The following is a 24,721-nucleotide window of genomic DNA, read 5'->3' as shown; positions in this document are numbered from 1 at the left end:
AAGTGGTTTCCAACTTGGAAACCTGTACTCATCTACACTGTAAAGTGTGGGTGTAGAGTACAGTCATTTTCCAAAATGCACAAGAGGAGATGGTAGAGATGGGAGGCAGAGAATGTTTGTGTGAGAGTTAAACCTTCGTTTTCCACTTGGGGAAGTCAACAGAGAATACTTAAAAGATGAAGAAATAATTAAGAAGTAATGTAAGAATTTCACATTGGCATATGGCAATCCATCTGAAGAGAAAAATCTGAAAGAGCTCAAAATGTAGCATTTGAGGAGAGGAACTTGCTGGAATCGAGGAGCTGAGCTGGGACAGGAAATTCTTGTAGAAAAGACATTTTCAAGTTAAGATTTGCAGGTTGCTGGCAGGCTTGTGTTAGTCCTCAGAAACTTGGCGTAGCCACTGCCACCTTCTACTGTCCTCACCATGTTCCTCAAGTCGTCAGAATATGACAGAAGTGTGAATACTCTTTCTCCTGAAGGAAGACTGTTTCAAGTGGAATGTGCCATTGAGGCTATCAAGCTTGGTTCTACCGCCATTGGGATCCAGATATCAGAAGGTGGGTGCCTAGCTGTGGAGAAGAAAATAACTTCCCCACTCATGGAGCCTAGCAGCATTGAGAAAATAGTAGTGATTGATGCTCACATAGGTAATGCCATGAGTGGGCTAATTGCTAATGTTAAGACTTTAATTGATATGGCAAGAGTGGGGATGCAGAACCATGGGTTTACCTATAACAAGACAATGATAGTGGAGAGTGTGACCAAGACTGTGTCCAATCTGGCCCTACAGTTTGGAGAAGAAGATGCAGACCCAGGCACCATGTCTCATCCTTTTGGAGGAGTTGATGATAAGGGACCCCAGCTGTTTCCATTGGACCCCTCTGGGACCTTTGTACAGTGTGATGCCTGAACAATTGGCTCTGCTTCAGAGGGTTCCCAGAGTGCCTTGCAAGAAGTTCTCTACAAGTCTGTGATACAGAAAGATGCTGTCAAAATGGCTGGGGTGGGGGGATAGCTCAGGAGAGTAAGAGCTTGCCTGGCAAGAGCAAGGACCTGAGTTCAATCCTGGTTCCACAAAAAAAAAAAAAAAAAAAAAAAAAAAAAAAAAAAAAAAAAAAAAAAAGCCATCAAGGCTTCACTTACCATCCTCAAAAAAGTAATGGAGGAAGAGCTGAATGCAACTACTATAGAGCTAGCTCCGGTGCAGCCTGGCCAGAATTTCTACATGTTCACAAAGGAAGAACTTGAAGAAGTTATTCCAGACATTGAAGGAAGAGTGATTCTCAACTTCTCTGGGACAGTTTTTGTTCTCCTGATTATCCTTAAATTTTATTTCCAGCTCTGTTCTTTGGAGAATCTCCAGTGTATGTGCATTTTTTAAATATCTGCACACAAAGGCACTTCTGAAATTTAAAAACAAAAAATTAAAAAAAAAATAAAGTTAAGATTTGCAGAAGCATCAGAGTCTTTAATCTGTGTGTACATATTCTTTGGTAAATATAAGAACTCAAAAGTTTAGGTGGAGGAGAAGAAAGAGAGGAAGGGGGAAAGTGAGTAATGAGGTGACACAAAGGAGGAGTAGGTAGAAAAGGAGGAAGAAGTGGAAGAAAAGGAGAAATCAAAGGAAAGTGCTTCCATGCTGGTGGTTGGTTGACTTGATTCTAGATTTTCCAGAGACTTGGTTTCCTCATTCTTTTTCACCCACTGTTTCTCTGCTTCATCTGAAATGGGAGTGATGATGCATTCTTTGGTAGGTTTGCTGACAGCTAAATGCTCCTGAGATAAAGTAAGTTTTTAATAAGTATTTCAGTGACATCCTTTCTGATTTCAATGAGTAAAAGACTTGAAAAGTAGAAATTTTCAACAATGAAAAAATTCACTCACTACTCGTAATTTGTTGTCACCAAATATTTGATGTCCCTGTGATGATCCTAACAGGACAAGTGGGTGGTTTCCTGTGACTGGGTTCCTCCCGCTTCTCTTCTCCAGCTGCTTGCCTCCCAGGACGTCAGAGCTATCCCTGCCAGTGCACCAGCCTGGCCTTCTTTAGTTTTCCTGAACGTTGTCCTGCCTGTTAACTGGAAGTTTTGTTTCTTTGAGACCTGGAAGTACTGTAACATGGTGCTGAGAGCTTCTCCACATGCTGTGACCTTTCCAAAAACACAATTCTTTTTCTAGTCTATTTCTAATTAATTGAAGACAGATGCCCTCACTTTCTACCAGTCAACAGCAGTCATAGGAAATCAATAGTGTTGGCTGATGCATAGCCAGCTCTACTCTAGGAAGCTGAGACAAGCATTCTCCTCAGTGTTAGCAAGCTGGGAGGTTCTTTCCTCTAAATACCTGAACCACTGCTCAGCTAAAATTATTGTTGCTTTTCTTAAGTTTCTATATAATTGTTTGGGGGAAATAGGCATCTGGATAGGGTTGAAATAGAGGCTAAACATCCTTGCCAAATTATTCTGGAGCTGAAGTCATCTTACTTTGGGAAAAATAAAAGCCCATGAATACTGGGCCCATAGTAAATATCTTATGACATGTTTTGTTTTGTTTTTTACAAGATGCATGAGTAGTTTAGCTCCAGAGGTCCATAGCAAATACATATGGATTTGACAGTATGTGTGTCTGTGCTATTGTGTATTTTGCTTGTCTGCCTCTTACATCCTCTTGTTAGAAGAGCTCAGTTGCTGGAGTTCAGGGGAACACAGATCATTAGAAATCAATAGATAGACCCTAAGCTGTGTTTTCAGCTGTTAGCTTCCACCCTCTTGGTTGGTGGAGCCTTTCATCAGATAGGTTCCCAAGGACTGAAGCAGCCAGATGGTTGTGGACATTACAGGTTGCTGCGGGGTGACTGGAGGAGGCTGTGATAATCCATAATTTTGACCTAGAAAGCGGAAACTGTCATTTAAATGCTTGCCAACCTGCAGTGATAAGGAAGGAAGGCCACAGAGGCAGGAGAACTCCATTTCAGGGGACTGAGGATGGATGGCTGACTTCTCTGACTCAGAATTTGATCGAGTTGGGGACTAGGGGCTCCACTGTGGAAGAGGGGAGATATGAACCAGTGAGAAGGAAGTGTAGACAGAGCTTAAAGACATGGGGATGAGGGACGAGCCCTGGAGCACTAGGTGCACAGAAGAGAAAGGAAGGGGAGTACTGCATTACCTCAGAACAAGGGCCCATAAATTTGGTGAGGAGGAAAATTGAAGAAATTTTAGAGAAAACAGTTTCAATGGACTGTTGGGATTGAAGCCAGATTATATAAGACAGGGCATTTATAAGACAGGGGAAGCCATAATGTGAAACCCAGGGTGACAGCTGCGCCTATTACTTTGTGGTGGGTGCGTAGAGCTCTTTGTTGAGCAGGTTGTTTTAGGGTGAATATGGAAGGAGTGCTTTGTTTGATTATTTATGTCTGCTGTGGGAACAGGAGTGGTCAACACTGGCAGGAATGGTGTGTATGTATCATCTTTAGGAGAAGTGGCATATTCTAGGATCTAGTAATTCACTACTATTTCCTTGGTGGTCTCTGTTCTTCTCTGTCTCCTGTTTTCACTTAGGGATGATATTCATGGTCTCTCACCATCAATTCTGTGATTCATCACAGCAGACAGATTCAAAAAGCTGCTTTCCTTTTTGTGTTAGTTTTGTGTGGCTGTGACAAAAACACCTGAGGCAAACAACTTAAAGGGAGGAGAGGTTTATCTTGGCTCACGGTTTCAGAGGTTTCAGTCCATGGTAATGTGCCTTTGTCGTTTCTGGGGCTGTTGAGAGGCAGCTCATCATGGTGGGGACCACTTGTTGGAGCATTTCCTGGTGCTCAGGAAGCAGAGAGAAGAGGAGTCTGGAGACCAAATCCAGGTCCTTCCCCAGCCACTAAGAAGTAGACCTCACCCACTGAAGTCTCTGCTGCCTTCAGATGGCCCAAGTCATGAACATATCAGTGCATGTATGCTGCAGACATTTGTTATGGGGACCAGAATCTAAGCTGATACTTACCCATTCAGTCGACCAATCTCCTGAGAAAAGCGTGGCCATGCTTGCTTTCTAAATATTTCATGTCATGGACTGGAATGTGCCCTTCCTTCTGAGAAAGTGAAAGACCGAGGCTCGTGAGAAATTTGGCTGTGAATTTCTCTGAGGATGCACTGTGCCTCTCATGACTGGCAACTTATTACAAATGTCACAACTTATCTACAGCTGGAAGGACAATTTAGCAAGCTCTATGTGTGCCAAATGAGGGTGTTTGCATTTCATACCAAGCATCCTGTTCATGTGTTAACAGAAGCCATCAGGGAAGGAGGCCTCGATGAAACACACAAATGATTAACCTCAAAAAGCAGACACATAAACAGAACCACTGTGGATGAATTATGCAGCCGGCCGTCCTGCTGTGGACAACAGCCCGCATCTGGTTTCTTTGCTCCAGCCATTCTTGTCAGGGACTTGCTTCCTCTGCTCTGATCCTGGCTCCTGTTACCTGCTTTCCTTTATGCAGAGGCCAGCAGAGTGTGGAAGAGGCCTCCTGTCTGTGCTTCTGAGTTCTTCCCAGAAGGGCTCAGGGACCAAGGCCTCTCAGAGGCTACATACACTTTGACCACCTCGCCAGGCCCAGGAATACCCCAGACAGACAGAGCGGCCTTTCACTCCCACCTTCGGAACCAAGTCAGACAGTCCACAGAAGGGAAAAGAGGCAGGCTCTGTTGACTTAAGCCTGTTTGCAAGGGGCCCCAGGAGCACATACATCTTGCAAGACTTCCCTCCCTTTGAGATGGGTCTTATTTATTCAATCTGAGCCTCACTTTATGAGGTGGTGAGCTGAGCCCAGGAGTGAGTACTTTGTCCTCAGACAGGCGCTGTGCTCAGCACCATGGGTGTGTTCTTCAGACTTCCTGCTCTAAGCCAGACACCCTGGGCTGCATCCAAGGCTGCTTCTTGGCTCTTTCCACTGGTGATCTCCTCCTTTGAGGTCCTTAAAAATCCTCCTGGATGGCAGCAGACAAGGCAGCAAGTAAGGTCAGAAGAGAAAACGGGAAAGAAAATAATCGTCATAGCAACTAGGAGTCCAGCACTTGAAGATACAAAGCCAAGTCTCATTTGCTGTGCCCCTAGGAATCTGGAAATCAGGATAGCTAAGACTGATAACAGGGGTTAACATTTGTTCAGCCACTTCTGATTCTTTGACGCTTTCCCATGCAGCCTCACAGGCATGAGCGAAGTAGAAACAGGCCCTAGTGAATTTAGGAATGAAAAACAAGTAGCTTCACACAGGCCATCTCTGGGGAAGATGCATTACTGTATAATATAGGCAGATTGTGTCTTGGAATAGTTTGCTCATGAAAGAGTAACATCTTAGAAAATACTGTGCTATGGAAACTCAGTGAATCACATCCAAGGTCTTAATAAGGAGTGTGTGAATAATAGAATAATATTAACTTTCACCACTTCATCAGATGGGTATTTTCACCGCTTAAAATGAAGTTGGTCAGACCCGAAGTTTGGTGAGATTTAAACATCTCTTTCCCTCTGTTACTTATTCATTTCCACTGATGTCTTGGTTAAATAGTTACAGGGCTTGGAAAGTAATAACACTGCATTTTTTCTAACACAGACTGTTAGAGCGCTGTGCATGCCAGAGTAAGGAACCAATGTTTGTTGAATAATTGAGAGAAGTAATGAATTCTGACTCCTATCCTCAGAATACAAGGTTGTTGTCAAGTCTGGGAGAAATGGCGCACTTAGGGCCCCATGGAAGAACCATTTATTTTATCTCTGAGTGGAAATGGGAGAGAAATCCACAGAGACGCCTTCCAAGCCCAGGGTCTCTCTGAAGTAAGCCTCCTCAGTTTGCTTTCTGTCTGGTGTCCAGGCTGAGACAGGGTTTACCCCAGGCTATCCTTGCAGAGGAGCACAGACGAGAGGAGCTTGCAGCTTGAGGAGAGCCTGGGGCTCTGTACGGTACCTTCTCCATTTGGGGCAGAGAATGTAAGGACAGGCATCTCTGGCTTCTTCCCTGATGAAAAGCATGGTCTAGAAAGAGGATTAGGAAGGGGTAGGGTTGGGGAGTGAAGTTTGTTCTTCTACACAGATCTTTGGAAAGGGATCGCAGCCTTCACACCACTGCCACGTTGGACTGCATTGTCCCTTGTGATGGGGGTTGTCCTGTGCACTATGGGATGATTATCATTGTTTACCAGCCTCCTTGGTTCTGTTGTCTGCCAGTTGATGCCAGGTGGGCATCTGCCTTCACTTCCTAGCCATGTGGGATGACTAAGAATGCCCCCAGATGTTGCCACTAGCCCACATACCAGCCTGTATCAGCCCATCCCACCTACCCTAGTCCTAGGGGGCAGTGTTACTATCATTCTTTTCTAGGTAAGGAAATGAAGCCTTGGAGAGGTTCAGAAACATGCCTCGAGCCACCTGAGGAGGAAATCATGGCACTGACAGGGGAAACCCCTATCTGTCTGGTGGTGTTTGGGACCTTGCTGGGAGCCCAGCCTCATGAAAGTTTTCTGCCCAGATCGCTCCTTTCCCAGAACCTACACCGTGACTCCTATGGACTTCCTTGTCACTTTCTTTGAGATCCTCTTTGCAATTGCTGATTAAGTCTTTCTGTAGAGGAGAGTAGGATGAGACTGAATGTGGTGAAGATGCTAGGATTTCATGGGCCTTAGCCGCTCTTTTGGCTTTTGTTCCCTTTCTCTTGATCACTTCTTAATAGTTTCATAGGTCTAAGCCTTTATGCCTTTGATAGTTGCAGACCTATGTTCTTTGAGGGGAGGAGCTGTTGGGAGCCACTTTCAGGAGGGTTCCATTTGCACGAAGCTGACACAAGGGTCTTGCTATTGCCTGGTGAGAGAACCCCTCTTTGCATACACACTACTCATTAGGCATGCATGCTCCGATCCAAACAGTGCTGTATGCTGTGTAGGTACTAAAGTGAGGGTCCAAACTGGGGGGCCCCAGCTGTTACTGTGTGTCCGGTAGTCCCAGGTCTGGGAATCTGGAGCCCATAGGTGAGTGCAGGAGGGAAATAACAGGTTATAGTCAAAGGTGAAAGGGCAGTAGGGAAAGACTGGGACTGATAAGGGAAATCTTTATTTCTAATTAACTTGCAGGCAGAGGTACAGATAGTGATATGATTGAGGACTTGTCAAGTGTTTGAGATTCATCAGATCAGTGCCCTGCCAGGTTGTGGGCATACTGATTGCATTTGGTGGCTTTGTGGGCCAGAGAATGAGTTCCCTAGACCATGCACTGGGACCAGTCTGTGTCCTGTTAGGAACTGGGCTACACAGTAGAAAGTGAATGGTGGGCAAGTTAGAAGGCTTCAAATATATTTGTATCCTTTGTCTAGCATTCACATCAGCACCTGAGCTCCACCTCCGGGAGGTCCGTTGCAGGTTTATAGTCTCATAGGAGTGTGACTCTTACTGTGAGCTGCACATATGAGGGTCTAAGTTGTACACACAATTATGAGAATCTAATACTAGGTAATCTTAGGGAGAGCTGAGGTGGTGATGCTAGCACTGGGGAACAGCTCAAGTACAGAGTAACATTAGCAAAGACCCCAGCATTACAATATAATAAAGAAGTAAAGTACATAATAAAATACTTGATTCATCCTGGAAAAATCCTCCTACCTCTATCTATAGAAAAATTGTCCGCCGTGAAATCAGTCCCTGGTGGCAAAAGGATTGAAGCAGAGACCTCTGTGACTTTTGACCCTCCTGAGTGGACACAGTTGTACAGTCACAAAGATGGTTCTCACCATACCTGCTTTGCAGCGTGCCTCTGAGGATCAGAGGTGACATATATAAATTCTTGCCATGTATCAGGAGCTCTGGAAGTGGTAACTCTCAGCGGTATGTGTTCTTTGAATCATCCAAGAGCAGAAGCTCCTTCTGTTTTTGTGAAGCATTATTTATAATGCTGTCATAGTTTGAGAGATACAGGAAATTGTTAAATAAACTATGACACTCTACTGGGGAAAACATTTTCTCATATTTCTATTGAATTGCCTTTGATTTCAACTGTAATTACTGATACTACTACACTGAATCCCCTCTTAACCCATCTCTCCTCATGCCACCTAAAAAATTCTCCAGTATTTTTCATTCTCTTTCTTCTGTAGAACCCAATCACTGAGGCTGTCGCCTTGTGGGCTCTCATAGCTGGTGGAGGAACACTGGTACTGCCATAAGCACCTGTCCCACCTCTTGGGTTCAGGCTTACCAAGCGTCAGAGAGCTGTTTCTCTCCAGCCCTTCTTGTGCTGCCTAAGCTTGCTGTGCTAACACGATTTAATGAAATTTTCAGATATTCTATAAAATATGAGTGAAAGAGAGTTGTCTCATTGGAAAACCAAGTTTCAAGCATTGAACAGTTGGGCAAAAAAAACATTGCTACTAATAAATAGCTATCAAATTGGTTGTGGGTGAGGCAGCTGGTAAAGATTAAAAGACATTTTTACATAATCCTCAAATAATTTTGTACCTACCTTTATTCATAGATGAAAAATGTTTTTCCATTTTTAAGGCAAGTTCACCATTTAAAGTTAATTTCTCCATTTTAAATCCAATTCTGGAAATTATAAATAATATACCAATTTTACAATCAGTCTTTACAAAGGAAAAGACTTAATACAGGACACAAAATTTATAGGGTTATTTTATAATATTTCCAAAGAATCAAATGCAAAAGAGTGTTGGAGATCTGTCCATACACTAGAGACCCAAAGATGCTAGCTGAGGGCCTGGATCCTATGACAGTGTCCCACTTGAGTCCATTTGAAGAGCTAGAGCTCATGGCACTGTCTTCCATGAGTCCAGTTGGACACCTGGAGCCCAAAACAATATCTCATCCAAGTCTGTATCAAGGATCTGCACTGGGAAGGCCCAAAAGTCTGCACCAGTAGGATGAAGGATCTGTGCTGGAGCCAGGAAGTGATTCTGAAAGTAAACACCGGCGCTCTCCCCAGAAGAACCACAGCCATCCTTAGCAATGGCAAAAACCTGAGATCCTCCAATGATGGGAACGGCTGAGGTCCTATCAGGAAAACTTGAGCTTCTCTAGGAGAATCAAGAATGCATCTTCCACTTGTTTTCCTTTTATGCTGTTGTCAACCATTCCTGGTGGGCCATCCACACCCAGCACCATTTGATTGAGTTCAGCTGGGTGTTATAAGTTGACCATTAGTTCATCCACACAACAAAGAATATGAATGAAGGGGAAAAAAAGAGATCTGGAACTTCAATCTGGAGATATATATCAAATAGAGACTTGTATCTCACATTAGTAAGTTAGCAAGAAAGGCTTTATGTTGAAATAGTGCTGAGATTTGTATCGTGGTCTGTATGATTTCAGGGATCCCTGCTTTTCCCATCTGTTTGAATGAACAAGTTAAATGGTCTTGCTCATGTTGGATTAGAGTTGTTACATGAAATGTGGTATTTTAAGTGCTTTTTAGATGGCATTCCTTCTATAAACTTCTTTTTCTATAACTATCTCACTTCATTCATGTAAGAAGAGCTCTTTGATGTCTTATTTCATTCAGTCTAACTTCATTAATCATCCCTATTGTGCTGAGAACTATCTGGGCCTGGAGGCGTGAGTGAGTGGCCAGGCCAGGGTCCTGTTCTCATGGTGCCATATCTAAAGGGGTGTGTGTGTGTGTGTGTGTGTGTGTGTGTGTGTGTATTGGGGGCAGGAGGCAAAATATAAATAAAAAGCAGGATAACTTTTGAGTCACGCTGTAGAAAAACAGAAGACATACCTTTGGGAGCATATCTGAGAATGGAACAGCTGAGGGTGATAACCCTGGGTGGTTGCAAGGGTTTCTTCATGGCAGGCAATGGCTGAGCTGATATTTGGATGACAGAAGCATCTGGTCCCAGGGTCACAGCAAGTGCAGAGATCCTGAGGTGCTGGAAGCACAAAGACCCATGTGGCTGCAGCACAGTGCACATGGGTAAGGGTGAGATCCTTGTAGATCCAGAAAGCGATATGGATGTTCTGTTTTGTGAGCATGGAGACTGTTGTTAGTTTAAAATGAGGGAGTGATGCAGTTTTATTTGTTTCTAGTGGTTTGTTCTTGGTGCTGTGGCTTATGGGCTGAAGGGGTGCAGGGACTGGCATAGAAGTGGGTAGATTAGGAGGGGACCACTAGACATCTAAGCCAGAAATGTGGGACTTGAGACTGTGCAGTAGGGGCCTCAGAGGCAATGAGTTGGAAGCATTTAGAGTACTGTGGGTCTTCATGTGGAGACTGAGGCTCAGTATTGTCTCTGCAGCACCCTCTCAGTCCCATCAGAGTGACTCTCCCTCCAGCCTTCTGCAGAGGCAAGAAAATGTATTGAGAGAAAGAAAGCTGCTTGTTCTTTTCTTTTCTACTCAGGCCCTTGTGCTTCCCAGGGAAGCACTTATTCCACTGAGCCATCTCCCCAGCCAAGCTGCTTGTTCTTGAGAGAGGTCTAATGGGTGTAGAAAAATCCTCTTTCTGTGCACAACCTTCCATTTGATTTTTGGCATGGTTCATGATTGGAGTTGGTAGCAGGTGCCACTGGGTAGTTTGGGCTTGAGGTTAAACCCAAGGGCTGCTGTTTGGCAAATCAGGAAAAGTTGACTCTCCCTGTAGTTGGACCCAGTTTGCAGTGTGGTCAGTGGTAGGTTGCTGATGAATGAGAAGACCCCTAGCTTCTTGGTGATAGATGAGTAACAGGGGAAGATGCTGCTACTTTCCAAGTTCAAAGCGACTTTCTACTCATCAGTCAAGGTCCAAAGATTGTTGAAACTCCATTGCTATATTCTAAACCAACCCTTTTAACCCTTTGTGAGAGAACGTGTTTGCAAAAATTCCTTGTAAATATTTGTCATTCATTGATTTACTCCTTCGGGATATACATAAGCTTCTTGCACTTACTCTTTTCTGTGTGTCCTTAGAGAAGTTATTTGACCTCTCTGAGCCTTAGCTATGAAACAAAGACACCAGCAGCACATGTCTTAGGAAGATGTAATGGAACAATACAATGGGTGTGAAACTCTGCAGAGTGTCTGGGGTTCAGTCAAGTTGGGGGTCTTACAGACGGAGATGCAAGCACCTGCTTCTTGATTAGAGCCATTTAGGGTGCTACCCATTCCATCCCGGCATGTCTATCAAATGTTTCCAGTAATAAGGAGCCTCTAGAAGTCTTTGCTATCTCTTACATAATCAGGATGATCCTAATTCAAGATTCGCTGGGGCTGTAGGTCTTGTTTCTGGTAGGTTATCCCATGTGGCCTTTGTCTTTGCCTGGTGCTCTGCGGCATGTGTTCTTTCATCCTGGGTGTCAGTGCTTGGTTGTGATGTTTTCTAAATGTATCCAGTTAAATAAATTGCATCTGACCTATCATGGCTCTACCTCATCTTAGGTTCCACTTATATCTCTTTGTTTTCAATGAACAAACAAATATTGCTTTCTCAGTGTGGAACTCACTTGGTTTAATCTAGAGGGTTGGCAGTATTGTTTTCTCTGGTTCCTTGTTTCCATGACTTCATGGTTCTTGATATGTGGCCCATGGGACCCTCTATTTTCTCCACAAACTATCCTCCAAGGTGTAAGTTTACTTGGGGGAAGATTGCAAACTAAAGCCTGTATTGGAGACTCACAGTCACTATTTGTCCTGTTAAAGCCCTGAGAAGTACTAAGTTCAGTAGAGAACCATATTTAGTTTAATCCAAACACTCTGTCTATACTTTAAGAAAATGTTGCCCATCATCTTACTTTGTTGAGCAGAGTTTAGGAATCAAAATTGGAAGTCAAAGACTAGGCATGGTGGCGCGCGCCTGTAATCCCAGTGCTTCGGAGGCTGAAAACATTAGGATCATTATGAGTCTAATCTGTGCAGCACAACCTTGCACTTACTCTTTTACTAAATGCGTAATATAAAATACAATAAAGAATTGGAAGTCAAAGGCTTAGAAACCTCAAGTCCAGGCTTTGTGTTCAGAACTTCCCGTTGCTAACAAATTGGTTCCCTGACTTATAATATTTTTGGATTTGCACCTCTTGGCTGCATGAAATTAAAAAAAAAATTAAGATGTAATTTCAGAGTTCCTTGAGATATGCCTCATCTTCCCCCTTTCCTGGGCAAAGCCAAGGTGCTCTTGAAGATTCATGTCAGAGCTTGCACATTCATATGCTCAAGTCTCTGAGTGCATATTGGCCAATAACTCTGTTATTGCATTTTCCTGTGGTAGAATTTGCTGTCTGATTTGTGCCACTCCCAGATGATCATAGTTGGAGTTGTACAATTAAAATACTTCCCCTTCAGTGAGGATGTCGGTCTTATAAACCAGCTTGGAATAATGGCTCTGTGGGCTGGATGCCTTTCTCTGATGTGGCTTCAGTGTCAGTGCCTCCAGGTGAGGAGGATAGAAATGAAGATTGGAAGAGAAGCAGTTCTGATCTACTCAGATCCTTGGCAGAGTTAAAAATGAAACAGAAAGGCCATGGATGTTTAGAAACGTATGTGTTACAGATTCTGGAGGGACACAGGAGCTGCAACACATACTGAAGCTGGACTTTGCATCCCCTGTACATGATAAAGTATGACCCTGCAGCTGCTTGGCTTGTAGGGTGCTTCCCATGGGGCTGAGCCTTGTCTAGGACGTGGTCCCCATGGTGCAGGGCTCATTTGGCCCAAGCCTGTAGGGCACAAAGACAGCTTCAGTCTCCTTAGATGTAAGAACCCTGGGCATGGCCTTTTGGAGGCAGTGGTCATTCCCAGGAGAGGAGACCAGTGACAAAACACAGCCTTGGGGAAAAAGGGCCATCAAGATCACAAGGCATCCTAGACTGGAGGTAGCGGGAAGGAGCCCAGTTCCTGGTTTGGAGTGTCAGCCTTCCTGTGCTGCTCCTTAGTTTTCTGCCAGAAACTTGTCATCTCCCTGTAGTTAGATTCTGCTGTGGGATTTTATTCCTTGTCGATTCCTCTTATTCTTGATGCTGATGGTAATAATACTGATGGTCATAGTAATGGTATTCCGTGCTTCTCGAGCTTTCTCTGGGTATTGTGCTAAGTCCTTTAGAGGGACAGACTAATGAAATCTTTACAGAAGACTCCTGAGCTACTTTTATTAGTCCTCCTTTATGGACAGGGAAACAGAGACACAGGCAGACTGGGTAATTAGCTCCCCGGGGATCTGAACCCAGGCAGTCTAGTTCTAGAGCCAGGATCTGCATTGTTGTGTCATGTCCCCTCCAGTAGTTCCTCTTGTCTGCTGCCACATGCTGGGACCTCAGCTGCTTCATGAAGGGAAGGGAGGAAGCTCCTATTTATTCTATGGTAACCAACTGAGCAGCCCAGTGGTGAGTGTCTTCTTCATTGCTTTCTTTCAAAGGAATCTAATCTTGGGCTGCAGAGAACAAAATTTCCATTTACGTAGCACCCCTGTGTACAGAAGATGGTACTAAAAATATCTAAGGATTGTTCAAGGTGACTAGGAATGTCCCCTCTTACAGATGAGAGAACTGAAGGTGAGGGGCTTCTGCAGCAAGGTCCGGCTGTTTAGAAAGCCTCCGAGTTGGAATGAGTGGGAGGTTGTTGCTTCTGGACTTGTGTCTGGCCTGCAGCTGAGCACAAGCCAAACAGGGCTCTGTTGTCTGATGGAGGGCCAGTTGTCCTGTGGAGGCCAGTGACAGTGCAGAGTCGTGGCCTTGGGCTATGCCTGTAGAGCTTCAGGACACATCCCTTTCTAGCTGTATGCTTCCCTCCACTTCTAGTTGGAGCCAGCTCATTCCTCTGATAGCAGAATTCTTGGCTTCTGTGCTGCTGCTGTTGTGGTTGGCTTCCAGTCGGGCATGTGCCTGGTACCAGGACTGCTTGTGTGAGGCCAGAGCAGGTAGGAAACTGACCCTGAAGGCAGCATCCTGCGTCTCCTAATTTCTGTCTGCCTGCTGCCTGGAACTAAGCTGGCCGGACGTCAGTGAAATAGCTATTGGATAAAATGCCTCATTCTTGCCCAACACTAGGAGGCCTGATGTTGCTTATACACTAGTATACAATTTGGAGTGATTTTCCCTGCCCCGAAAGGCCTTTTATTCTTTCTCTTTTGCTCATTAATTCTGGTTGAGCCAATAAAACAGCATCACACATTATTCATTTTAGAATTTAAAAATCAAATTTTGAGTCAATGCTAAATGGATCATAGTTACTCTTTCCTTCTATGAGAGATGAGCTTTTCATTACCAATTCTGTCAATCTGAATTGTCTGTAATAGGTAGGCTTTGTTCCCTGGACTCTAGCGTGGCTTGGATGCCAAGTGAGATTGTCCTGCGGCTGGGGAAGGGGGAGCAGTACACACTGTGGCTACAGTATGGACTGCACTGCCGTAGAGCTCTGGCCCACAGGCCCCTGCCCCAGCACTCTGTCCAGCTTCCCAGGGCACAGATGCTTGGGTGAAAGGGTGAAGTGAAATTGCGTTGAATGATTAAATGAATACGCATCGGAAAATGCCCGGCAAGTGCTTTGAAGCATAGAGACTATCAGCAGACTTTGCAGAGCTATCCGAAAACCAAATCCATTGGGAGGTTTTAGATCTGCTTTGGGAAACTTGGAGAAATGACTCGGCAGAAGAGCTTCTGCAGCCCAGAATGTGCTCCTTTGAGTGAATCAATCAGCTTTAAAAAACCCAGGCTTTAATTGGTGTATGCCCTGGGAGGGGGCTTGGGATACCTCCCCCATCTGCCAGGACTAATTGTCCTTTGTGTTCCGTGGCTAGGTTGGCACTCTGAGCCCAGGAGGAAGGTCTGGAAGGTGTTCATGCCTGTAAATGTCACTGCTTATCGCTCTTTGATGGGAGTGGGTCTTTTCTGACACCTGGATTTTGCAAATAATTCAAAGAACGTGTCTGGTGTCTAAGCAGCTGCCTCAGAGCTCCTGTGATGATAGGGGGGTGAGATGCCCTTGTATGGCCATCTGTGATGGAGGCCGCCTCATGTTCCTGGCTGGTTTCTAAACGATCTGTAGATAATGACCTTACATAGTCAGGGAACCCAACCAGCAAAGGTCACCTCTCTCTGGCCACTTGCTGGGCCTCAGATTTGGCCTCTGTGACCACTCCCCTCTGCCTCAGACACCCTGACTCTTGCCACCCATGCTTCCCATATCCACCAGAGCCCACTTCTGGGGACTGGGCTTTCTGGGTTGGTAAGCACAGTGTTCTAGAGCAGTCATGCTACTGGGCCATCTTAATCCAATCTTTGTTATGCCAGACAGAACCTTCCACGGTTCACACTGAGCTATATCCAACACACCATGATTTAAAGAACATGTCAAGGGGAACACAGGGCTCATTGCCTGTGATTGCTGTTTCGGCCACGCGAGTTAGAGGAGTCTCATGTTGGAGGAGGCAGTTTGCCTTCCCTGTAACTCTAGCCAGTTGGAAACACCTGTATCTGCTGCTGTAGGTCCCTGGGGTACATGATTGCTGGGCCATCATTTATTCCTTAACTACTCAGAAGTTTTGTCTGTCTTATGTCCAGAAGTTACTCTATACTTTTATTATATATGAGGTATTACACATACACATGATTATTGATGACTTATTTAATTTCTAAAGACCTGTGAGGTAAGCCAGTATCTCGGTCTGTTCTATGCTATGATAGAAGAATATCTGAGCCTGGGTAATTTATGATGAGTGGACATTGAGTGCCTCTTGATTCTGGAGGCTAGGAGGTTGGAGATGTGGGAACCACCATCCAGTGAGGGCTGCTGCATCCACCCATGACAAAAGGCAGGAGAGGGAAGGAGAGAGAGGAAGGAGGGAGGGAGGAGAAGAGAGAGGGGTTGGGGATGAGGGAAGGAGAGAGAGAACCAGAGCCAGAGAGGGCTAGGGAAGAGAGAGAGAGGGATACACAAGAGCACATCCTTTGATAAGGACCCCAGGCCGTGATAGGGAACTTACTTCCTATTAATAGATGGCCATGGAGTTTCCATACTTATGTGGGTTGGGGTGGACAGTGGCGGCCACACGTGGGTGCTTTGCTCCTTAGCAAAGACCCTTGCCCCACATCTCAGTGAGGTTCAGCTGATGTGAGCAGGTCTTAGATTTGTGCATTCCAATCCCGTCCTAACACCACATCCTTGAAACCCCATCCTAGTCAGAGGATGGACCCCAGGGATTCCATATCTCTCTCCTCTTAGATAGCAGCAGGCGGTGGCTACCCTGTTCATTTAACCTCTGCAACCATGCTCCCCAATTTATGCTGCTGTGAGTAGTGAATGAGATTAGCTTCATAAAGCTTTCATCCCAGAGTCTGGCACAAAGAAACTTCTGAATAAATGGTAACAACTGCTAGCATGACCATTACCAAGGCAGCTTTTTATTTTCCAAGATTGAATCATACTTCACTTTGCCTAGATAATACCCGCAGCAGCAGCATTCTGATTTCACCATTTAACACCTGGGGCTGACAGAGCCTTCATTGTTCCTCGTTATTTCCCCATGGAGAAGCTCCTGTGTGTCTAAGGGCAAGGGTGTGCTTGGACCCCGTAATGGAGCTTTCCTTGTGAGACAGAGACTACAGCGCTTGCCTTTCCAGTGCACTATCTTTGGATCTTGTTCTTCTGTCCAGAAAGCATGACCTTTAAGAGTTGTGTGTCCCACGTGGAAATGGCTGGCTCACCCTTAAAAGGAACTCAGTTGGGTTTTGGAGGAAGAAAGCTTGGATAAAATGGGCCAGACACACTCTGCTGTATACCTTGCCTCCCAGAGCCAAAAGTTCATGCAAGGATCTGAGGCCAAATACAATAATCCTCCCAAATCATATAGGTACTTAAAATCTGCCAAGTACTGTTCACTTGAGTCTCCAAACAATCCTAAGTGGCATGAGCATTGGTGGCCCCCAATGATGTCCATGTCCTAATATTCAGGATCTATGAACGCAGTTCATTGCACAGTGAGTGGAGGAGTAAAACTGGCAAACCAGTTCACCTTGGGTTGGGAAGATTGGCCTGGAGTCTGTCCGTGGGCCCAGTGTGCTTATTGCCAGAAGGCAGAGTAGCCTGACAAGAGAAAGAATCAATCTCCCTGTGCTGACCTTTAGAATGTAGCAAGTGGGTGATGAGTCCGTGGGTGTGGAAAGCTTAGACAAGCTGGAAAAGATAAGGTCTGGCTTCTGCCGGGCAGTCTGCAGGGAAACGTGGCCCTGTTGGTGCCTTCACTGTAGCTCAGTAAGGCCACCTGAGATTTCAAGCACCGGATCTATAAGATAATGAATATTAGTCATTTTACCTCACTAGGCTTGAGGTCATTTGTTACAAATGCCTACAGAAAATTAATACACCGTATAAAGTGGGCAATTGCCATTACCTCCAGAAGTTTAGAGGGCATCCATGACTTGTGCAAGGCCGCTGAAGTTTGGAGCCAAGCCCCTGCTCAGCTTTTGCCTACAGAGTCTTGCTTGAACTGCCATCTTGCCCGACCCCCCAGCTGTCCGGCATGCCATGACCACGGTCATCACCTTATTTGCTATGTACATTTCTTTGGGGGAATTTTCACTGAAAAGTTGGGGTTCAGATCTTGATCTCTTCTCTGTCTCTTTTCTGCCAGGACGTGAGCCCAGCCTGCAGAGGAGAGGTGGAGAGAGGCCAGGTTTGTGGGAGGAGTGGACTGGCCAGCTCTGGTCACACCTGCACCTCTTCTCGTGTGACGGGGTGTGTGCGCAGTGACCCTGGTTCAGTGTGTCCCTGTGAGCAGTGTCTGTGTGGAGGCCACACAGAGGCTCAAATGAGGGCAGGGGACAATCCTTTGGCTTTGTAGCCAGAGCGGTTGAAAGGATTCATGTGTGAATGAGTGTTTTCAATGGATCGCAAACATTACTTGTCAGGTGTAACTTATTTGGGTTATCATTTCCTGAAGCTAAGTAATATTAGTGGAGTACGGAACTACTTTTAAAATACCATTGGGTAGACAGTCTTTCATAGACGAGAAGATGGGGAATTTTTTTTAAAAAATGGCGGTGGGTGGGGAAGACTCAGGAATTCATTACTTAATGTGAATAAAAACACAACCTGCAGTAGCTTGCAGAAGAAAAAGAAAAGATTGAGGCAAAAATGGAAAGAACTGGAAATGTGTGAGCTGGGGTGGCCAGACAGGCATAGGGAGGGCCAGAGCTGCTTGCAAGCTGTCGAAAGCAGTGCTGTCCAGTGCCGCGGCCAGTGGCCATAACTGGTTGTGGGGCCCTGGAAATGGGCCGAGTCCCATTGAGATGGCTGTGGGTGTGAAATTAACCCCCAGCCCAGACTTCCCAGGAGATGATACAGACTATCTCATTCATCATTTTTATATTGATTCAGTCAGTCACCCATATTTGCAGTCACATCTTTTGATTCAGCCAACCACAGATCAAATCTCTCTTGGAGGCCAAAGCAGGACGATCCCAAGTTTGAGCCCAGTCTGGGTAACTCAATGACTTAACAAGACCCTATCACGAAATTTTACATGTTATGAAGATTGATGATGCCTCCTTCTCTGTACTATTTGTAATGTAGTGACTAGGAAATGCTCATTACTTGTATGGCTTGCAGTTTCTCTCTGTTGGACAGAGCTGGTCCAAAGGGTGGTGACAGACCAGTGGCTTAGGTGAATGAGGAGGTGGTGTGGGCCCTTGTAAGGAGCTCTGACAGCTGTCCCTGTCCAGAGAAGAGAGGTAGGGAGCTCCGCATCGCCAGGGCGGGGAAGGCAGGACAGAGGCCACAGCCCTCTTCTCAGGACCGTTCCCAGATGTCACCGCTTTGAAAGTGGGGTTGGGTCGGGTCACCGCTACAGTCCTCTAATTTTTAAAGGAGTACGGGGATGCGAATGGATTTTTATATGTTAGGTACATTTTCTTTGCAGTATTCATGGCTTTTTGTGGTTCTTTGCACTATCCTTGGGAAAAGTGCCCTAACCTCTTTTTCCACACCCTGCAGGTGAAGTGTCTAGGTTCAAAGAAGCACGCGGATCCTGATGCCCCCAAAGCCTTTGTGACCCCCTTGATGGCAAGGCTAGGCCCTGAGTCGCTGTGTACTGCAGAAAGGCTCCATGCCCCCAGCTGCTGGCTGGTCCCCAGTGAGCTTCTCCAGCAGAGGCTGAGGCCAAAGCCCTGGGAATCCACCTTCTCTCTGTCTGTGGCCCAGGGGGTGCTGCAGGCTCCTGCACCTTTCTCTGCCAACGTGCAGCAAAAGGGCTGGAGTGAGAGCCACTGGAGCCGGGCTGCATGTTGTTGCTGTACAGCCCAAGAGGCCCTGGACATGTTCTGAGCCATGGAGCAGACCTCACTATGCCTAGTAGGAAGGTCAAGTTTGAAACCTTGTGGAGAAGAAATACTCTCAGGCTGGGGAACAGCACTTGCCTGCACACTTTCCCCACGTTAATTAATTAATTAGGTACAGGGTCTTGCTACACAAGTTGGACTCGTAGTGATGCTCCTGTCTCAGCCTCCTCCCCAGCACTGGGATTACTGGTGTGTGCCACCCCGCCCGTCTTGGTGGCCGGCTCAGTGCACCTGGGGGCAGAGCTGACGCAGTTTGTGGTGCCAGGGCTTGAACTTGGATCCTCACTTGTGCCTAACAGGTGTGATGTTCTAATTATAAAATGAAGCGCACGTACATGCACACACACACTCGCACTCTCACACACATACTCCCCACACTCATCCCACTGCACATCCTTGGAAGCCACACTCACACTTTACCTGCAGGTTGCTGTGCTGGCTTTCTTCCAGGTCAGGGGTTTTGTCCTGGGTGTAACTATATGCTGGCTTTGGGGATGTCACTCTTGCTTGTAAACCATACTACTGAGCCAGACAGACAGGGGACTGCACTGTCCTTCCCAGGCAGCACTCCACAAATAAGGCAGTTCCTGGGGCCCTGCAAGTACTGTGCGTTTGCTACCTCATTTCATCCTGGGAACCTCCTATGGTATATTTTGTTAAGAGGTGAAGGCTCAAAGGGGTTAGGAGGCCACACTATCATAAGCTTCAGGGCAGAGCCACGAAGACAGGGTTTTCTGACTTCATGACCCCAAATATAACTACAATAGTCTACTTCCAGTGGCCTAGAAAGTCCACAGGCCAGAGTCTTAGGGGTGCCAGACAGAGGAAGAAGTAGTAAGAGAATGTGAGAAGGAGAGAGTATAGTGCAGATAGCTTCATTTTCCCCCCTCCTGCCCTCCTTCTGTCCCACCTTCCTTCATTATGGCTTGATTCCAGGCCTCCAGTGGGAGGTTGGACACTGCCATGGTAGGCTCCATTCCCACTCTGCAGTAACAGAGAGTAATGTTTGGTGGCACTGCACAGCCTGCCTGTGGCTCCATGGCGTACAGGCTAGAAGACCGCGAGCTTGTCTGTGGGTGGTAGGGTGGGCCATGCACCAAGCAGGAGGTATTTGACTTGGAGTTGAGTAGGATCTGGGATTCCAGGTGGAGGGAACCCACCACAGAAGCAAATCCCAGAGGCTGGGGACATTGATTTATGGAGGGCAATGGGTGGTGACTGGTGGGAAGTCAGAAGTGGCCAGAGAGAGTGCCCTAGGAGATGCCATGCCCACTGCATCAGATCACTGGGAGAGAGTGGCAGGAGTGGCTCTCCCTTCCTTCAGTGACTCAGTTCTCACCTACCTCTCTTTTTATTAATTAATTAATTTATTTTGTATGTATTTGGTATAAGGTCTCACTGTGCAGCTCAGACTTGTAGTGATCCTCCTGTTTTCAGCCTCCTCAGTGCTGGGATTACAGGTGTGCGCCACCGTGCCGGGTCTCGGTGGTTGGCTCAGTGCACCCCGGGGGGCGGGACCAACTTGACATGTGGTGCAAGGGATCGAACCCCGGTTCCAGTGCTTGCCTAAGCAGGTGCTGCTTAGTGTGCTGAGCTGTCCCACCAGCCCCCGGCTCAGGCACTGGCATGTGGTAGGAGGAGCCGTCATCTTGGGGTTAGCATCTCAGCACTGGTCTTCCTCAGTCGGATTTGCCTCGGGTTTGAGGGACGCTAGCAGAGCTCAGCTTTCTGAAACCAAAAAATGGACCCTGGAATGGAGAGAAAAGGCAGGGACTCGTGTTGGCTGTCAGGCACTCGCCGTGGAAGGAGTGAAGATTTATTGAGTGTTAAATGTCAGCATCGATGTAATAAAGATGGTACATTGTAAGTAATAAGCACTTTTCAGGTGAGGAAACATTTTCAATAAGTTGTCAACCTGTCCAGTACTATGAATTATTGTTTTTAAAAAAGGAAGAAGAAGATGAAGAAAACCCACTCGGAGTTATTTAACTTTCAGATCTGCTCCCCAGCTCTGCCTCTTCCCGACAGGCAAACACGGGTCCTGCGACATCCAAGGACGCTGGAGTTGCGCACACTCCATCTCCTAAAAACCCAGTGCATTTTTTGTTTTTTTTTTCTTGGGATGGTCTTGATGGGGAATGGATTTATGGCCTGCAGAAGGCCTTGTAACAGGAGAAAGGCATTGGAAAACACATACTGGAGAGAAAGCAGATGAGGGCCAGAGGCTTCGGCACTGGGGTGGTGCCAGGACCACGTCAGGTGTGTCCCAGTGTCAGCAGTTCGTGCTGTTCCCTTAGAGGCCTATGCATAATTTCAGGGCATTCTGTAGCTCCTGGCAGCTCAAAGCCCTCCTTGTAGGTTTCTCTTCCATCCCAGGGACTCAAGGCCTTCTGAATCCTGGGCTCCTGTCTTCTCATGGGCCATCTTGGTGAGGTGCTGATATTCCAGAGAGTTCACTCCTACCAGCACCCTAAGGACTGGGCCCATAGCACTGCACTGAGCTGAGTGTCTAGCGCAGATCCCCGATACGGTGGGGCTGCCTAGCTGGGAGAGGGTGGGTGGGTCTCACCTGGACCTCCAGCGCCCCTCTCTCTCTGGTGGCATGTGGGCTGCTTCATGGCCTAGCTATCACTGGATACTCTTTCTCACAGGCAGTCTCTGTGTGACAAGCCTTAGCAGGAGCACTGAACACCTGAGCTCCACAAAGGAGGGTCTTTCTTCTCTGGAGGCTGCCAACTCAATAGAGAAAGCAGACAAAAAGCACGACAGTCTGGTGTAGCTACAGGAGAATTCACAGGGGACCCGAGAATCTGGATAGGATGACCGACTCTGGGAACAGAGTTGACCATTCAAAGCAATGTATTTAAATGGTGCTTTAAGGAATCCCTTCACTCAGCAGTAGTAACAGGAGGACCCCAAGCCACGCACCGGGATAGAGCTGAGATGGGACAACCAGGACCCCGTGTCCTGAGGGCCTGCGGGTGGGCAGGTGCAGCAGGTGCCTCGGGTTCCTGTCTGAGCCCTGACCCTACTCCTTCGGCCAACACTTGCCCGACCTCCCACCAGCATCTGTTTCTTTTCCTGTGTGCTTTCTTGCCCCACTGGAGTCCACTCTGCTGGAGCAGGCAAGGGAGTTAATTCCCCTGACCCCCACAGCAGCCAACAACCAATGACAAGCAAAAGTGACTTCTTCACACATACGAGAGCCCTGAGTTTAGGGTTCAGCCTAGCATCTGCCTCTCGGGCTACATAAAGCATCCTTTCGTGGCTGCCTTCTCTCTTTTCTCATTTTCTTTCTCCCGAATTTCCCAAGGTTGTTTGACCATGGACACTTCCAACTCACAGCATTTAATAACTTCCAACAGCCCCGGGGTATGCAGAGTGCATTGTGGGTAGCGCTGATGTAGGGGTGAGAGGGTGCACAGGGAGAGTTGGAGAAGAGTCCAGAGGGCAACAGCTTCTCCCGATGGCACTCTGCTGCTGGCATCAAGCCCCGCAGGAATGGTGCCACACCATTACAGAGTCAGGCCGTGAAAGCAGGACTGGCGCCAGGTGGCTGGCCAGAGACTGCTCAGAGCCTCTTCCTGCCACTCTGGATGCGGGGTGTCCAATCAATTATGATGTGCTTCATAGACAATTGCAACTCAGAAGGCAGCAAGGGAAATAAGAGAAACCATCATCCAGAACTAATTCAGAGCACCAGACCTGTGGAAGATGGATAACTATGGCGACCAGAAAGGAACATCCCAGACAGTGACCAGAGCGGTGGACCAGAGCCCAGGGTGAGAGGAGCAGAAGGAACGAATTACAGAGCCTGGGGATGGATTGTTCACATACACACACACACACACACACACACGCACACATACATACACACACACGCGCGCGCACACACACACAGAGACAGACAGAGACAGTGAGACATAGACAGACAGTGAGACAGAGACAGAGAGACAGACAGAAAGAGACAGACAGACAGAGACAGACATACACACACACAGACAGAGAGACAGGGATGGACAGACAGACAGACAGACACACACACACATACACACAGAGACAGACAGGCAGAGAGAGACAGAGACAGAGATACAGACACAGACAGACAGAAAGAGACAGACAGACAGACAGAGACATACACACACAGAGAGACAGAGAGACAGAGACAGACAGACCGACGGACAGACACACACACACACACACACACACACACACACACACACACACACAGAGGGAGAGATCATCCATTCATCAGCCCAGAGGTCACAAAATAAAAGGAAGTTGAAGCCCAAGGTAGGAAAGGTATCAAAGAGCAATACCCCTACCATAGCCACCTGGATCCGATAATTAAAGAGGTAGATTTTCCCATTTTGTGTTTGTCTTCTCCAACCTCCTTAAGGGGTCAAGGGACAGCTCTGCTCTCTGTTCTCTCTCTCCATCATCTCTCTTCTCCCTCACACCTGCCTCTGTCTACAATGCAATTTGAGTTGAGAAAGCTTCGTATGAACACAGCTATTTTAAATGAATTTACATTCCTGGATGGCTTCCCATGTGATGATGCTTCTAAAAGGTGAATTTACAGAAGAAAACATGGTCCACTGGTCGCAGGCTACAGCGTGTGGTGGGGAGGAGGACTTGGGCCCAAGGCCATGGATAAATCAATGGCCCAACTTTAATACAGGGCAGAGGTCAGTCTTACAACAGCAAGTTTAATGTCATCTCTCAGAAAACCACTAGGATGAATCATTATTTTTAAAATTGTTTTTGAATTTTATCAGAGTGATCTTTTACATAGTTAGAAACCTCAAATAGTCCTTGTAATAAAATAAAAGAATTCTTGGTTCCACCACCGTCAACATCCAAGCCAAACACCAAAAGCAGCTGCATTTGTTGTTGTTGTGTCGCCCCATAGTTGGGCCACGCTGATACTATGACTGAGCCACTATTTCCTGACCCACCAGTATTAGTGTTGTGTATCAGTTTCCTCTTGTCATGGGAGAAGATGAGGCTTTCCCACACTCTCCTGCTCCCCTGAACCTGCCCTTCCTCTCCTTTCGCCTCCATCCCATAAATGAAAATAATAGGAAACACTGACCTTAAGTACTGTGAAAGTATCATTCACTTTTAGGGAGTCATTCATGATGTTAAATTTTTTTTCCTGCTCGGGTCAGTGTCTAATTAGGAAAATGGTTATCGTTAAATATTTTAAGCAAAAGGGAATGGATTTAAGACAAAGGTGACAGGGATAATGGAAGAGTTGGGCAGTTAAACAGGAGAAATTGAGGTGATTAGACACAAGCAACAGCAGGAAGCTCTTACCACACCGAGATCTGGACAGCCAAGTGCACAGGCAGTTTTTCCAGGCCCCAGAGGCAGTGCCATCCAGCAGAAGGTGGGGCCTCCGTGAGCCTGCCT

The 24,721-nt window shown here is 46.5% G+C and overlaps 1 protein-coding gene and 1 pseudogene across 1 annotated transcript in view; both read left to right on the top strand.

Moving 5' to 3' along the window:
- Galnt18 (polypeptide N-acetylgalactosaminyltransferase 18) overlaps positions 1-24,721 on the top strand; it is a 346,030-nt gene that overhangs the window by 113,299 nt on the left and 208,010 nt on the right. The window lies entirely within an intron of this gene.
- On the top strand, positions 428-19,292 carry LOC105742686 (annotated as a pseudogene).

The sequence above is a fragment of the Octodon degus genome, unplaced genomic scaffold (assembly GCF_000260255.1).
Source record: "Octodon degus isolate 3935 unplaced genomic scaffold, OctDeg1.0 scaffold00067, whole genome shotgun sequence".
NCBI lineage: Eukaryota > Metazoa > Chordata > Mammalia > Rodentia > Octodontidae > Octodon > Octodon degus.
The sequence above is the reverse complement of the archived record's forward strand: the minus strand, read 5'-3'. Positions and strand labels throughout refer to the sequence as shown.